We start from the raw sequence: 16,339 nt of genomic DNA on the forward strand, positions 1-16,339 counted from the left end.
AGAATTAAATTATGTATAAATGTATGTACATATATAAGTATGTATGAATTAGAATTTAGCATTTTTTAGTTTTTCGCTCGAACAATATGAAATGAAATTTTAAGTACATACGTACATAAACTCTGTAGGCATATTTGTTTTAAAATTTGCTAATGAAACATAATATTGAAAACAATAACAAAGCATTATTATTCAAGAGCCACAAAACATATGATGTCTTTGAAAAAAGCTCACATTTATCTAAGCCTATTATGATTTTTCGAGCTAAAAATATGTGAGATCATTTTACTTCGAATACGATTTATTTTTTGGTTTCTGTTACTAATAATATAAAGTACAGAAGAAATACGTGTTTAAAGGAAAGATAAAACAAGTAAAAACGTTTCATTCGGTATGAACCGATTGAATTATACCCTGCACCTTTCATTGTTGTATAGCAATTACTCAAACCTGTGAAACCATTTTATAGAAACTTCACGGATATGTCTGATCTATATCTGAACACACAACTACCAAGCTTCGTGAATCTGACTTTATTACTTTTCCAAATATTTAAAATTAGCTTTTGGAGTTGTATGGCAGGTACCCGAACCTGCCAAGCAATTCCACTAAAACTTCGCTAATATATCTGATCTATAATTGGACACACAATTGCCAAGTTTCATGAATCTAACTTTATTATTTTTTCAAATATTTAAAATAAGCTTTTAGACTTGTATGGGAGCCACTCGAACCTGTCAAGCAATTCCACCAAAACTTCAGAAATATCTTTGACCTATAATTGGACACACAACTGCCAAGTTTCATGAATCTGTCTTTATTATTTTTCCAAATATTTAAAATTAGCTTTTGGAGTTGTATGGCAGGTACCCGAACCTGCCAAGCAATTCCACTAAAACTTCGCTAATATATCTGATCTATAATCGGACACACAACTGCCAAGTTTCATGAATCTAACTTTTTTATTTTTTCAAATATTTAAAGTAAGCTTTTGGACTTGTATGGGAGCTACTCGAACCTGTCAAGCAATTCCACCAAAACTTCAGAAATATCTTTGACCCATAATTGGACAAACAACTGCCACGTTTCATGAATATGACTTTATTATTTTGCCGAATATAAAAAATTTGCTTTTGGAGTTGTATGGCAGCCATCCGAACCGGTACAGCTATCTCATTAAAATTTTTAGAGCATATGTAGAATATAATTGTACCTTTATTAGTTTTAGAAATAATTAAAATAAACTCTTTGAGTTGTATGGCAGCTACCCGAGCCCGTTGTCCGAATTGGTCCAATAACAATAGGGTTCGTCCTTGGCAAAAAAGAAGCAACTTGTGAAGGTTTGGTGTCGATTGCATTATTCGTTTTTGAGTTATCGTGCGATCGGACGGACGGACGGACATTTCTAAATCAACGCAGAATTTTACGCTGAGCAAGAATATATATATATGTCCATACCGCAGATGGCTCCTTCAAGTAGTTACAAACTCCATACCAAAGTTAATATACCCTTCACGAAGTGCAGGGTATAAAAAGTCCAATGCAAATTCGTCACAACTAAAAAAATTCAGAAAAGGAATTTGGCATTCCAAAATTTTAAAGTAACGACGGATTCAAAGTTTATTAGAATGCTATTAGACAAGCAGAAACGGAAAAATGAAATAATATGCAAGTTTTTCCATGGTCTAATGATGTGAGAAACATAAAGGTATGAGCAGTTTCGGAAAAAGGTAATACTTATAATAAAATAAAAAATCCAATTATTAGTAAAAATAATAAAAAAAATTTAAGTATTAAGTTTAAAAGCAAAAAGAAAAATAAATTAGAAAAAACTAAAAATCGATACTAACTCAAACAAAATTAAAAGTAATGAAGATACCAAACTTGATTGACCGCATAATATAAATACGCATTCACCTTCATCGTCTTCTTTTTCAAAACGGCAATTTCAAGTTCTTACAGATGATAATTTTTGTTTTGTGAATTCGAAATGTGACTCTGCCACTTCTTAACTGTTACACTTACTTTTTACATAATCAAAAAAATACTTCATTTCCGAAATTCATGGCGTTACCTATATCTTCACTGCCACTGAATGGTTCCTCTCACTTTTTGATGCCTAATAACATTTCTAGGGGGTTTTGTAGCCCATTGTTTTCGCATTGCGAAACTGCGAACGGTATTTCCAACGATAATATTTGTGACAATATTACGGGCATTAATTACAATAATAATAGTAATAATAATAATAATAATAATAATAGTAATAATAATAATAATCAAAATAGTAATAATAATAATAATAATAATAATAATAATAATAATAATAATAAAAATAATAGTAATAAAAAAAATAATTATAGTATTAAAAATAATAATAAAAATAATAATAGTAAAAACAATAATAAAAATAACAATATTATTAATGACAATATGATAACAACAATAATAACATTAATAATAACAATAATAATATTGTTTACGGGCCCGGTCGTACTGGCAACAATAACAAAAATAGCAAAGACCCTAACTTTTTTCGGGGTTGCAGGCACAACTGCTGTTAACTCGTCTGCTGAAACCTTCTCTCAAATGCATTTCAACCGACTTTTTCCATCTAAAGTCCATATGAACAAAAGGTCTTGTGAATCCGACTATAATTGCGACAATTTGGAGGTGATCGCGATTAAAACTGAATTAACTTCTAAAAAACTTCTATTGGTAAATTGTTGTATACCACCAAATTCTAATTCTGATGTATATTTTAATTCAGTTATATTTACAGCTTTGAGGACTTTAATCGTCCCAAAATAGCGGGCACGACACATGACGAGGAACCATTGAACAGTGACCTACCGCACGAGGAGAAAAATAAAAATAAAGCTCAAAATATTCAAAATTATTTCTTTCTGAGTATGACAGCACTAATTACAAAATACAAAAAGATGTGTTAAAAATCTGATAGACATGAAAAACGAAAAATTTATTAACGTCATCGATAAACTCTCAAAATTCGTCAAACTTCTTCGAATAAAATACAAATCTGCACTTAATCTGAGAGATAAATTAACAAAAATTATACATTGCTTTACCGCACCAAGGTTGCTTGTCACAGATAACGAAAAAGATATAGTCAGTCCGATGACGGCAAACTACACAAGAATGTTAAGAATCGAATTATATTGTAAACCAAGTCAAAAAAGTGAAGTAAATGGCACAGTTGAAAGAGGTTACACCACCTTATTCAAAATAATCAGGTGCATTGTCATTGACAGTTATAATAGTAAGATCCATTCTGTAATAAAATTGAAACCTAGTGATGTATTTTTTGGTTGGAGTTAAAAATGCCAATTCGAAAGTTTAATAGAAGATAGAAATTATGTAAATAACGAATTAGTCCATCTTAGGTCACCCATCTGTTCACCAATTGTATGAGGAAATGTCCATTAAGGTAATATTGTTAGTGTAATAAGAATATTACTAATTAATTAAAACAACTAAACGTTGTACTAGTAATTCAGTTAGCCCATCTTATTAAAAGAAATCAAAAAATCGAGGCAAAAAGGGGAAACTTGAAGTGGAACATACCGAAAAAATATAATCCGGGAGAAGGTATATTTGTTGCTATAAAACAAATACAAGTGACCAAGACTATTTTTCTCAAGTTAAAATTATTGATTAGTAGAAATTCATTCATTATTTAATATTCGTATAACATAATAATAATTTAAAAATCTATTTTGAGAGTTACACTCCAGCACACGAGCTGGATGCCAAGTATTTTTAACATTCGATATTCAATAACAGTTATCAAACGGAATAAAGTTAACATGATAAATAGCAATCTGAAGTAACTTCATATAATCAGAATCCAAAGATTCGAAGAAGCACTCCAAAAAATATTTGAATAAAGTCAAAAAGTATCTCGTGATAACTCACTGAAGATTCAGCTAGAATATCAAATAAAAGCGGTATTGAATCCACACTATCAAAACTCAAAAAAGTACATAAAATACCCCAATGGAAGAAACGTGCAACTGAATGGTTAGGCTCCGCATGGAAATGTGTGGTAGGGCCACCAGATTCATCCGACTGGGGCTACATTATAAACATTCAAAATAAACTGATAGACGAGAAAAACCAGCACGAGAGAAAATTACGCCCAGACAATATGTAATCGTATCACCATCTTAAAGAAGAAAATTAAAGAAATCGCTGGAGCAATTTAAATAGTTAAAGTAGCAAATGTAAGCACTAACTTACTTAATAAAAATGAGATATACCACCTAATTGAAGATACTGAAACTCTGCACTACACAAAGGAAATTGAAGTTTAGAATTTCCAACACCAAACATGTTCACAATACTTTCTGTTGTTTTCATCCCAAAAACTGTACAATATACAATATATCGCACTACACAATATAACCACCTCTAAAAATATACATAGAACAACATTACAGTTAGATCCACAACCAACAACAATAAGCCAGTCTACTTCGAATAACAAGAAATCTTGAACTAACTAATCATTTGGATCAGGGGGAGGATGCAGTCTTTTCAAAAAAGTAATCACTTGCAGAAAGAATCAATTGAAGAAGTGAGAAGAAACGCGACTTTTGTAAGTCTTTTATATTTAATTTAAAAAAAAAAACACTTTCTGAACTTAATATATTAAATAAAACACTTCAAAGTTAATTTTTTTATTATTTATTTTATTTCCGAAAATTCAACCGTAAACTTAAGGTATCTAATTATGACTGAATTACAATTAAAATTCTTATATTTAAATTTTACAATTCTTAAGACTAAAATTGCTGATAGCAACAAAACGTGCCAAAAATTGTATTGTGAAAGTTTTGCTGATAGCTAAAAACAAATTTTGTAATTGCTTTCATTTTTATGAGAAAGTTTTATTTCCCACAGAACTTTCAATAACATTAAGTGTTGCGTCATTCATAGCAACTATGTTAATTGTACTAACTGTATTATACGTAACTTCTCCCCCGTTTAGACTTGAATTCTCCTGAATTTTATTAATATCAAATTTTTTAAATTTTCTACATATTGCAAATACTCCAAAACAAATTATTACACTCAGTATTATAATTGTTACAGTTATTAAAATACATGAAACATTTTTATGATAATGCAAAGTTTTTATTTTTTCTACATTGTTAAAATTCTCTAGAACAATTTCATCAAATGTAATTTGTGTTTTGAATTTTTTTAAATTTTCATTACTGTTACTTATAGGATAGTAAAGTCTTTCTTTTAGATTTGGTTTTACATTTGAAAAATAATGGTCCAATACTTTTAATGAGCAATTATAAAAATGAATAAGTACATTTTTATATTGAACAAGATTTCTATTATCAAAAGTTTGCATTTTTTATTAGAATCGTTTCTTTTATAATTGTTTATAAGTTTTATAAGTTACCTTTCGTTTTATTATTGTTTATAATTTTGTAATTATTTTTAAACGTACAATATTTACTCAATTTTAATTCATTTAATGTTTTTGATTCTTCATAATGGTAATTTAAACTATTATACTCCAAAATGGTTTCTGGTACATGATCAATTTCTTTATACAAACTATTTCCTAAAGGAATTATTAATTTTAATTGAATATTTTTAATCTTACTAGGAATTTTAACAGAAAGTAATAATGAATTTTCTTGATATTTAGCTACTCCGAATCTAACATATTGTAATTTATAAAAATCTATATCACAATTTTGGATTTCCTGATTCGTAAGAATATTAGGGTGGAATATACCATGCCTGACTGAATTTGATTAATTTTTTCTTTAATAAGTTGGATTTTAAATTTTAGTTCGATGTAAAAATTATGCTGGATAGTTCGTTTCTCTATTTTGTTAAAGTTTTCTAATAATAAAGTTCGATCATTTTCTATATATCGCCCTAGTTGATTGATTGCACTATTAAGGTGATCATTTACTTTGACTTGTGCATTAGCATTGTAAGTTAACTGGTTGCTAGTGTATGTTAAAGATACTAATTGTGTGTCTATATCTTGTTATCTATAATTGTTTTAATTTTTACAATAAGTTGAGTAATCTCAAACTCTAGTACTGTCCTGTATTTTAAATTTCGGTTTTCTGTAATTTCGGAGACGTTTTGTAAGGTGTCCTAAATTTCTTATATGTTAATAATGTGTACAATAATGTCCGTTTTTGTGACTAAATCTGTTTTGTCCAAATTTATGCTTACAAAGCCAGTTTCTGCTGTTATAGTATTAACGTCCAATGAAGCTAAACTAGGTGTTGTTAGAAGTATGACCATCGTCAATATTTTCCATACCTGAAAATTTGGGAGGTCGTTTAATATTGGATATATGTATATTATCAATTGTAAGCTTTTTGAACTTTGGTTGCTCTTTATGCCTTACAGCTTTATAATTTTTGGTGAAACCGGTCTACCGGTTTCCCCATAATTTTCCGTTTATTTATGACCATTTATTTTTATGAGAAAGTGTCATTTCCCACAGAATTTTGAATAACAGGAAGTGTTGCGTCATTCATAGCAACTGTGTTAACTTTACTAACTGTATTAAATGTAACTCGCGCTGCTTAAATTAATAAGTAACCTTAAAATAACTTTCTCTCTAACACAATGGCTTTTAATCACTATACCTGTACGAACATTTGGCTTACCGTTTGTAACACTAAGGAGTAATGGTCTAAGATATGGACTCAAGCATATGTTTTTGCTTAGCGTCGAATTCTGAGTCAAAGTATCCTTATCTGTCCGTCTGTCTGCCCGTTCGTTAAATTTTTGCAAATAAAATATTATAGTTAATTCCAGAACCCTATTTAAATTGGATATGATCGAAGAACACTGATTTGGGTGGCTGCCATACAATTTTATGTCTATATCTCAGAAATTATAAAAGCTGTAGTATATTAATATTAATATTGATTTGACAATTTGAAAAGTTATTTGGCTATATCTTAAAAAGTGTTCCATCCACAGTACTGAAATTTCGCAAAATAATATGTGGTAAAATGGCAGTTGAAAGAGTAGCATGAGCACTTGTGACAGCTGCTATACAACTCCAAAATTGTTTGGCATTATCTCAGAAATTATTGGACCTGTAATATACACATTTCGTTTCATCAAATCACAGACTGATATTTTCCATAAATTAATATGATAATACGGTCATTTGAAGTCATGTCTACCCATAGTCAAGTATGACATATTTACTCGCACGTAGGATAAAATTTACAAATTTGTACGGGTACTCGTATTATAGAGATGACATGGTCAACTATTTTTTTTCGTATTTCTTATTTTAATACAAAAAATCATATTGCAACACAAATTCAATACTCTAACAAAATCCAAACCGCAAAGTTAAACTTTAGACTACATTTCGAAGTCAGAATTGAAATTGTCCTAAATCAAAAATCAAAATAAATTGTTTGTGTTGAGAATTTGAATAAAAAAAAATTGTAAAATTTGTGAACCACACATTTTCTTTATTGAAAGACCAAAACAAAACCTTTGGTTGAAAATTTTGAGGAAGGTTAACTTGTATTATATACATTCGTTATTTTGGTAAAATATTTTAGGATTCGATAGTGTAAATTTTATGAATGTTATTAAAATATTCAGTTTGTTGAAACTGCGAAATTGTATTCTTCTAAAAATTCTTTCAAAATCGTTTGGCTTGAGTAATAACATAAAATTTTCATTCGAAAAATTACTCATTATATGTCTTTCTATCATGTCGCATTCAAATAAACTAAGCTATACGAAGGACAAACCTAATTTTTTTCTGCTGTTAGTAAATAGCAAGAGAAATCAGTGCATGTGCAAAACTTGTACAACATGCTAAATATTGTTATGGGCTAGGTCGTAGCACTTAATATGTTTTTTATTTGAAAAACCGATGCCCGGCGGATTGGGCCACGAAATATTCGCACTAAGGTACGCTTATAGTAAGAGTTCACTTAAATCCAATGGAAATCCAGATGCGACGGATTCACAATGAGCGACTCACTGGTCTGCGACTGATCTCTGAGGGACGGCAGAAATTATATGTGCTGCCTTGCACGAGGGAATTATTCTCAAAGGCTAGGAAAAGAAAACTCCGAAATAAAACAAACAAATGCAACGAACAAAACACGAGGATTGAATACCCCAGGTGGTAATCCAGTAATGCTGGAAAATCCAAACTATTCGGAGGCTGGTCTCAATCACCAATGGTCTCATGGACCATTGGTGATTGCCGACAAAAATGACAGAGTTAAGGATGAAAACTCTGAGAAAAAGTCCAATAAGTCCAATAAAAAACCAGGAGAGTTATATGAAAGTATCTTATACAGGGGAGTAAATTGGATACTCAAGACTCGAGAATAAGTCAGAGAGTCTTTGCCAGGAGCCACAAAACGAGACCTGCAAATTACAAGCAGAGAATGTAAATTTAAAAAATCAAATAAAATATGCATCAACAGAAAAAAAGAATAAAGATGTGGAATTTGTTGTATATGAAACCGACGAGGAAAAGCTGGTTAGAGAAACTAACTGGATCCTTAAACAGAATAATGCAAAGAAAAGGAAAATAGAAAAATATTCTGAAATAAATTCGGAAAAGACAGTTTAAAAAATTAATGAAATAAAAAAGAAGAAGGTTAAAAATCCAAGGAAGCACAAGGCTCCTCTAGTTATATTGAGTAACATTAAAGACTCCTCATACATAGTTAAGATATTAAATAAAGTTGGGTCAAACCAATGGCTTGTATTGTAGCACTTTTCCCTTCAACAAGTGAAAATTCTGCTTTTAAATACAGTCTATGTATACCTATCACACTATTAAAATTATTTTCATTCATATACAAAACTATTACTAGGATTGCATATATTTAGGATGACCGATTTATGCAGTATTTCAAATAAAGCAAAAATTAATATAAAGTGGGGTTAACATAATGCTCGATTTTAAAGTTTAATTGTGTAAGTTAAGAAAAATAATTATATTTTGTCATAGAATGTCAATTTACTAATGTCATGAAATTTACCGTTAGCTTTTTACGTTTATAGAAATTTGGGAAAGCTTGCGGTTTCGGAAATATAAGGTGTCGAAAATTCGAATTTTACAAATTTCAAGAGGCGAGAACTTGAAAGGGGGTGGAGATGGAAAACAATTTTCTTCTTACAATATGAACTACTTGTTAGTGTCTAAAAGATACTACAATTTCAAGCTCCCACAATCTGGGGTCTAGAAGAAAAACAACATTAAAAATTTGAAAAAAACGGATTTTATGTAACGGTAAATTTTAACGGCCATTTTGTTTTTTTAAAGTTCAAATATAGTATGCCGCTATAGAAGAAGCAAGCCGCTGCCTTTATGCGTTTGCAAAATTTCAAAAATGCTTATGGTTTCATTCATCAAATCGTTAAAAAAGGCCATTTTTAGGGTTTTAGGGGGGTACAACTTCTAGAGGGGGGGAGATAGGTAAAAATTTTGTTCGATGGAAATAAGTTTCCAGTAAAGATTTATGTACGTACTAAATTTCAGCTTTCTATCTTCAAGGGTGTAGATGTTTTGTAAACAAAAAAAGTATCCACGGATGGACTGACGGACGTACGGACGGACGGACGGACAGAGTGAAACTAATAAGCAATTTTTTTTTTGAAAAAATTTTTGGAAAAGTGCTAAAAAAGAAAAACTAAACGTTAGGGTCAACATGATCAATAATGACCAATTAAAAATTAATGTGGGGAATGAAAATGAATACGGACTGCTAACGAAAGCTATAAATAAGGCTAGAGATGAGTGGCACACGTTTGAGAATAAACTGACAGAGGCCAGTTAGTGTTATGCCTAGAAATCTCCAACCATCTTGCGAACCCGAGGATATAAAAAAGAGCTCATTAGCAAAGGTTTTAAATGTCTAGCTGTTTATAATAAAAACAAAAGGGGAAAAAATGGAAAGCATATTTTAATAAAACCTGCGCTCTTTATGTAATTTTTTGACCATTCGGAAGAGATAATCAAAATCTAAAAAATAGAATACTTACAGCATGAGAATAAAAATTGAAGCTCTTAGAAGTAGCAAGTCCATCCCGTAACGCAAAAGATGCCAAAGATTTGGACACACACAAAATTTTTGCCAAAAGACTAGATGAGTAAAATGTGCTGGTGATTATATGATAGCAGAGTCTAATACGAAGGATAGTTTTCAGCCCAAATGTGCGAATTGGAAGTGGAATGAGGCACACCCTGCTAGCTATCAAGGTTGTTTGGAAGATAAAAAAAGAATAAAACCAAACAAAAGTTAAACTTAATGAGCAACAAGCTTCAAAGATATTCAGAATAACAACACCTAGCAAAGTGTTAAAGGGAGTATCATATTCACAAGCGCTTCAAAACAAAGCAGGATATAAGAATAATAAGGAACATGAGAACAAATGATGCATAGTATGTTGATTAGAATTGACGAGTTTTCTAAAGGATTATTACAAATAGAAAATAATTTACATTGAGGTGTATACGGTAATACCAAAGAAATTAAGAAAAGATTTACGTAAGAGAAATACGTATAGTAACTTAGAATGGTAATGGTGATCTAATGGGATTAGAAATTTTTGTCAAAACGAGAATATAATACTGGCCTTAAAATGAAAAGCTATGATTGCTATAAAACGGTACATCCCAGCCATCAGCCGAGAGGAGATATTGCAATGCTAATAAAAAAAAGTATAGAACGTAATGAAGAATTTAAGATAGAAACAACTGAATATTTTTCACTATTTTTCGATAAAAGTTAAATCTACTAACAGTACTTGTGCTGTATACTGTCCATCAAATTGCAGCGTTGAGAAAAATACTATTAAAGATTTCCTGTACAAATATGGACATAGATATCTAATAGGAGGTGACTATAATGTCAAACATACAGATTGGGGTTCTATAATCAACTCTACTGGCACTCCTACTTATTGACCTACTAACACTTACAAGATTCCTGATGTTACTGACTTTTTCATAACCAAAAAAATATCAGAAAACTTTCTAAGCCTTGAAGATAGTTATTACTTTAATTCAGATCATTCTGTTTTCATATTAAAACTAAGTGAAAAAATAACTAGAACATTATTTAAACCCACTTTGACAAATAGCACTACAGATTGGGCGAGCTTTAAATACGAAATAATAAACAATATTGACTTAAATATTAATATACAATCAAGAGAGCAATTAGAACTTGAGTAAGAAGATTTTATGGAAATCATACAAAAAGCTGCATGGAACAACACAAAAATGTCAAAGAACAAACGACAGCAAATAGCTATCCTAAAGAGATAACTGATTTAATAGGTGAAAAGAAAAGGGCTTGACGTAGATGACAACGTTCGCGTCACCAAGATGACAAAACTGTTTCAAACAGACTTTCTCAGGTGCTTAACTCCAAGAATTTAAATCGGCAACATATCAAAATTATATGAAGAACTTGTCAGCTACCAAGGAAACGAATTATTGCTTATGGAAGGCGGCAAAGAGCAAAAAGATACCGATTAAGCACGCTCCGCCACTGATGAAAGAAATAGGATTTGGGGGAGGAGCAATGTAGAGAAGGCCGAATTATTTGCTGATCACTTGGAAAGCCTATTCATACCAAATGGGGTAACATCAGATGGGAGTTTAGTGGAATCTACTGCAAATGAAGCATGCAGTATAGCTTCATTTACTCAATTAGAAATTGCGGAAGAAATAAGATCCCTGAAGTTAAAAAAATCGCCAAGTTTTGATCTTATTACTACGGAAGTACTGAGAGAGCTGCCAGACGAGGCATTGGAACATTTGATGAAAATCATGAATGCAGCTATATATTTTGGGTATGTTTCTTGTGCTTGGAAAGTTGCAGAAATAATTATGGTACCCAACCCCGCGAAATCCTTAAGGGAAACAAAATCTTACAAGCCTATTGCATTGTTACAAATGATGTCTAACATTTTTGAAAAGCTGTTATTAAGGAGATTGAAGCCAAATATTCATACCAAACCATATTAAATATTCAGTTTCTTCATACCAAACCATCATTTTGGATTTAGAAAAAACCTTTCTACAATAGACCAGGTCCATTGAATAACGAATATTATAGAAAAAAGCTGAAAAAATAAACAAATCTGCTCTTCAATATTTCTAGACGTAGCACAGGCATTCGACAAGGTATGGCACAAAGGCCTTATATTTAAGTTAGGACATACCATCGTCATTTGCAGCAATTTTGGAATTTCATTTAGCTGATAGATTACTTAGAATTAAACAAGGCACTGAATACTGCTCGCTAAGAGAAATAGGAGCAGATGTGTCTCAAGGTAGTCTATTGCGCCCAACGTTGTATTTGCTTTACCCCAGTGATCTACCACACCTAGAAAATGCTACGATGGCCACTTTTGATGATTATACTGCAATATTCGCAGTAGGATAGAGCATTTACAAGTAACAAAACAAGCGAGTGGACTAAAGATTGGAAGGTGAAGTTAAATGAAGCAAAGTCGGTTCACATAAACTTCACCAATCGAAAAATCCGTCACAAACTAACTTTATTGGAAAGAACGTAGCAATCCCTAACTGAGCAAAGTACCTAGGAATGACTTTAGATGTCAAGCTAAAGTTGAACGAACATACAAAGAAACACATAGAATTAAAAAATAAATATAGAGAAAATTATTGGCTCCTAGGTCGCAAGTCCTAGGTCGTTTTTGTTTTTATTATCCTTACGAGTATTGTTGAAAAAAAAAGAAAAAAAAGAAAAGAAAACTATATTGATTAGATAATAAATACTATAACGGAAAAAACAGGAATGTAAAATTAAAGTTTTTTTTATTATTTTACTTTTTTATAAATTTTCTTTTTTTGCTTTCGCATTTATAATAGATTAAAATGTTTGCAGAGTTGTAATTTCATTCAGGTTTTCGAGCAATGTTTAGGAGTCTCAATATCATCCCAGACTCATGGAAGTCTCAGAACATTGGTGATTCATGTCCTTGTCAGCATAATGATGTACCTGATTCACTACAGGGTGTACCAGCTAAATTGAACTTTAATTTTTTTTGTAATCGTACTAGTTTTTTTAGTTATTTATATCAACGTGTACATATTTTTTTTTTCTGGTTATAAGTGGCCATTATTTCTGTAACACCCTGTATATTTGTATTTTTTCGAATTTTCACTAATTTTATTAATAACTGAAGCCAGATCTATTATTAGTTTATATATATTATTATCTCATTTTTATTATTAGTTATTATTATTGTATTATCATAAATTGAATTAATTAAATTAGTGAATATTGAATTCATTTCCACACATATTTTTTTTGTTTATTTAAATATTTTAGTTAAATTATTCAAAATGCTGCTTGGAGTAGTTCCAAAATTAACGTTATTAGGAGGGGGGCATTAACTATCCCCCACATATACTAGAAAAAATAAAACGAAGCAGGCGGGCGAGAAAAAGGTGGCAGCAAACGCGCGATCCTGCTGATAAAACCAGATATAATCATGAATCGCAGCAACTAAGACGCTGTATTAGAAAATACAAAGAGGATTCGGTTGCTGATTATGTCCAAAATTTGACGGCGTGTGAGAAAACCAATTACTCACTGTGGAGGGCAACAAAGAAAATGAAGCAACCTATCAAACATCTCGCTTCTATTAAAAACAAAGATAGAACGTGGGCAAAAACTGACAAGGACAAGGCAAATACGTTTGCGGATCATTTGGCCGATAAATTCTGCCCGCATGATAGCCAGGGCGTGTATGAAAATGAGGAATCTGCTTTTGTTGGGGATAGCGTGACTACTCCAATTGTCAGTGAAAGAGATGTTATAGAAGAAATTAGAGCTCTTAGGAAGGCCCCAGGATTTGACCTAATAACGGCCGATATTTTGAAAGAATTGCCCAAAAGGGGTATAACGATGCTTACGCGCCTAATAAATGCGTGTATAAGGTTCAATTACGTGCCTGAAATTTGGAAAGTTGCAGAGATAATCATGCTGCACAAACCTGGCAAACCTAGAGACAGGACGACTTCTTATAGACCAATCTCTTTGTTGCCAATGATTTCAAAACTACTAGAGAAACCTTTATTGAGAAGAGTCCAGCCTAAAATTGAAAGTAAAAGGTTAATCCCGAATCATCAATTTGCTTTTCGCCGCAACAACTCAACCATGGATCAGATTCATAGAATAACTGACCTAATAGAAAATTCACTGGAAGAAAAAGCAGTATGTTCTATCATATTTTTGGACGTAGCCCAGGCCTTCGATAAGGTTTGGCATTGTGGATTAATAACAAAACTTAGGCGATTACTACCGAGGCTGTATGTTAACCTGCTCAAATCTTATCTGACTAATAGGGTATTTCGAGTTAAACAGGAAGAGGAGTACTCTTCGTTTAGGGATATCAAGTCGGGGGTACCACAGGGGAGTATATTGGGCCAGATATTATACTTGCTATACACGTGTGATATTCCTGAATCGGAAGGAGTGACAACAGCTACATTTGCTGATGATACAGCAGTTATCGCAATTGGACGAAATGAAAATGATTCTACACAAAAATTGCAAAGGGCCAGTGATGAGATCTCAAAATGGACTAGAAAGTTTAATATAAAACTTAACGAGGTGAAATCAGTACATGTAAATTTCACTAATAGGAAAATTGACAATTCATTTTCGCTTCAAATAAATGGCGTCTTGATTCCGTCTGCAAACACAGCGAAGTATTTGGGAATGACGTAAAGCGAGCACATAAAGAAAAAGAGATCTCAACTAGAAGAGGAATACAGAAAGTTTGAATGGCTTTTGGGGAGGCGTTCTAAATTGACAACATACAACAAAGTTTTGATATATAATCAAATATTTAAGACTGTCTGGGCTTACGGTATTCAGTTGTGGGGCTGCGCTGCGCAGACTCATATCCAATCTTTACAAAGATTTCAAAATAGGGTATTACGGGACATTGTAAACGCCCCTTGATATGTCCGTAATGCCGATATACACAGGGATCTCACGATCCCAAGTGTCACAGACGAAATTAAAAAGCAAGCAGCCAATCATAAAATGCGTTTATCCAATCATGTCAATATCGAGGCGGCTCGATTGGTTGACAATCAAAACTTTGTTAGGAGACTTAAACGTACGAGACCTCTCGAGTTAGTTTAAAGTTTTTTATCTGAAACAATGAGTACTTAGTACACTATTGTGCCAGATCAAAAGCTTGTAATTAATCAAAAAAGTTAGAGCAAAATTAATGATTAGTCGTTCCGACTAGTTTTATAGTTTATTTTGAGGGGGGTGTTTTTTAGTGGATTAAAGTTCCACACTACTGCTTTTTGTCTGGCAGTGTCTTTCGAGATTTTTCACCCTTCCTCTCGGTAAAAAAAAAAATATTTTAGTAGAAATATTCTTAGTAGAAGAAAATTTTGAATTATAAATTTATTTTTCTTTTTGGTTTCGAATTGGGAATTTGAAGATATAACTTTTTTAAGGAATAACTTTGGGGGTATTACGACACTTGTAGCACTTCCACATACTTTTCTTGTGTAATATCTAAGTAACTTAGACTTAAAATTTAAAACTTAATTTTTGGGTTCGACTTTGCCGCTCAAAGTATAATTTACTTTATTTTAATTATTTTATTAGGTTTCTTTTTTCTCGGCGCTCATTAGAGTCGTCATTCTGTCGAGTGGCGCTGCTACATTGGATGACAATAACCGAATTAAGAATCTTGTTTCATCGGGTAGTAGTAAAATTTCGGGAATTATTTCCGATTGGGATATTAAATTTGAGCAAATGGCGCACCTTTCAGTAGACAATTTTATCTACGATAGATATTTTCGGTGCTAACTTACCGCGTTGTGTGAACACGCTCACATTTTATTCGCTGGCGGCGCTAAGGATCTGTACTGACGTTACCGTTGTACTGTCGCGCGTTTTACGATGCCAAGTTTTCGTCAAGGTCTGTATACACACCGTGGGAGGTGTTATTCCGACGCGGATATACGAGAAGCTATGCTTGTTCCGAAGCAAGGTGCGTCCGAATCTTTTGATGATTATCGCGATGCAGTTCTTAAGATCTCTGAAAAATTTCAGGAGTCTTTTCCGGAATCTGAGCTGGTTGAGATATTGCGCCTCGTGGTCTAATGCCGCGGGTTTGTCAACAATTGTTATACGTGCCCATCCATACCTTACACCAACTTCGTCTGTCCCGCCTGAGGGGGTAGAAACTTATAAGGGAGATTTCTGGCTCCAGTTCTATTTCGTTTAACCATTAGAGGCCGCAGACTAATCCTAGTGGG

The 16,339-nt window shown here is 32.2% G+C and overlaps 1 protein-coding gene across 5 annotated transcripts in view; it reads right to left on the reverse strand.

Moving 5' to 3' along the window:
* Nucleotides 1-16,339, reverse strand: part of LOC129615791 (protein unc-119 homolog) — a 103,222-nt gene that overhangs the window by 22,765 nt on the left and 64,118 nt on the right. Inside the window, exon 4 of one of the 5 annotated variants that reach the window (XM_055531158.1) lies at nucleotides 5,458-6,324. The exons of the other annotated variants lie outside the window; for them this stretch is intronic. The gene's annotated coding sequence lies outside the window, so the exon portion shown is untranslated. Of the gene's footprint in view, nucleotides 1-5,457; nucleotides 6,325-16,339 lie in introns of those variants that run through there. 5 annotated transcript variants of the gene reach the window in all.

Source organism: Condylostylus longicornis, unplaced genomic scaffold, assembly GCF_029603195.1.
Source record: "Condylostylus longicornis isolate FDR11 unplaced genomic scaffold, ASM2960319v2 ptg000147l, whole genome shotgun sequence".
NCBI lineage: Eukaryota > Metazoa > Arthropoda > Insecta > Diptera > Dolichopodidae > Condylostylus > Condylostylus longicornis.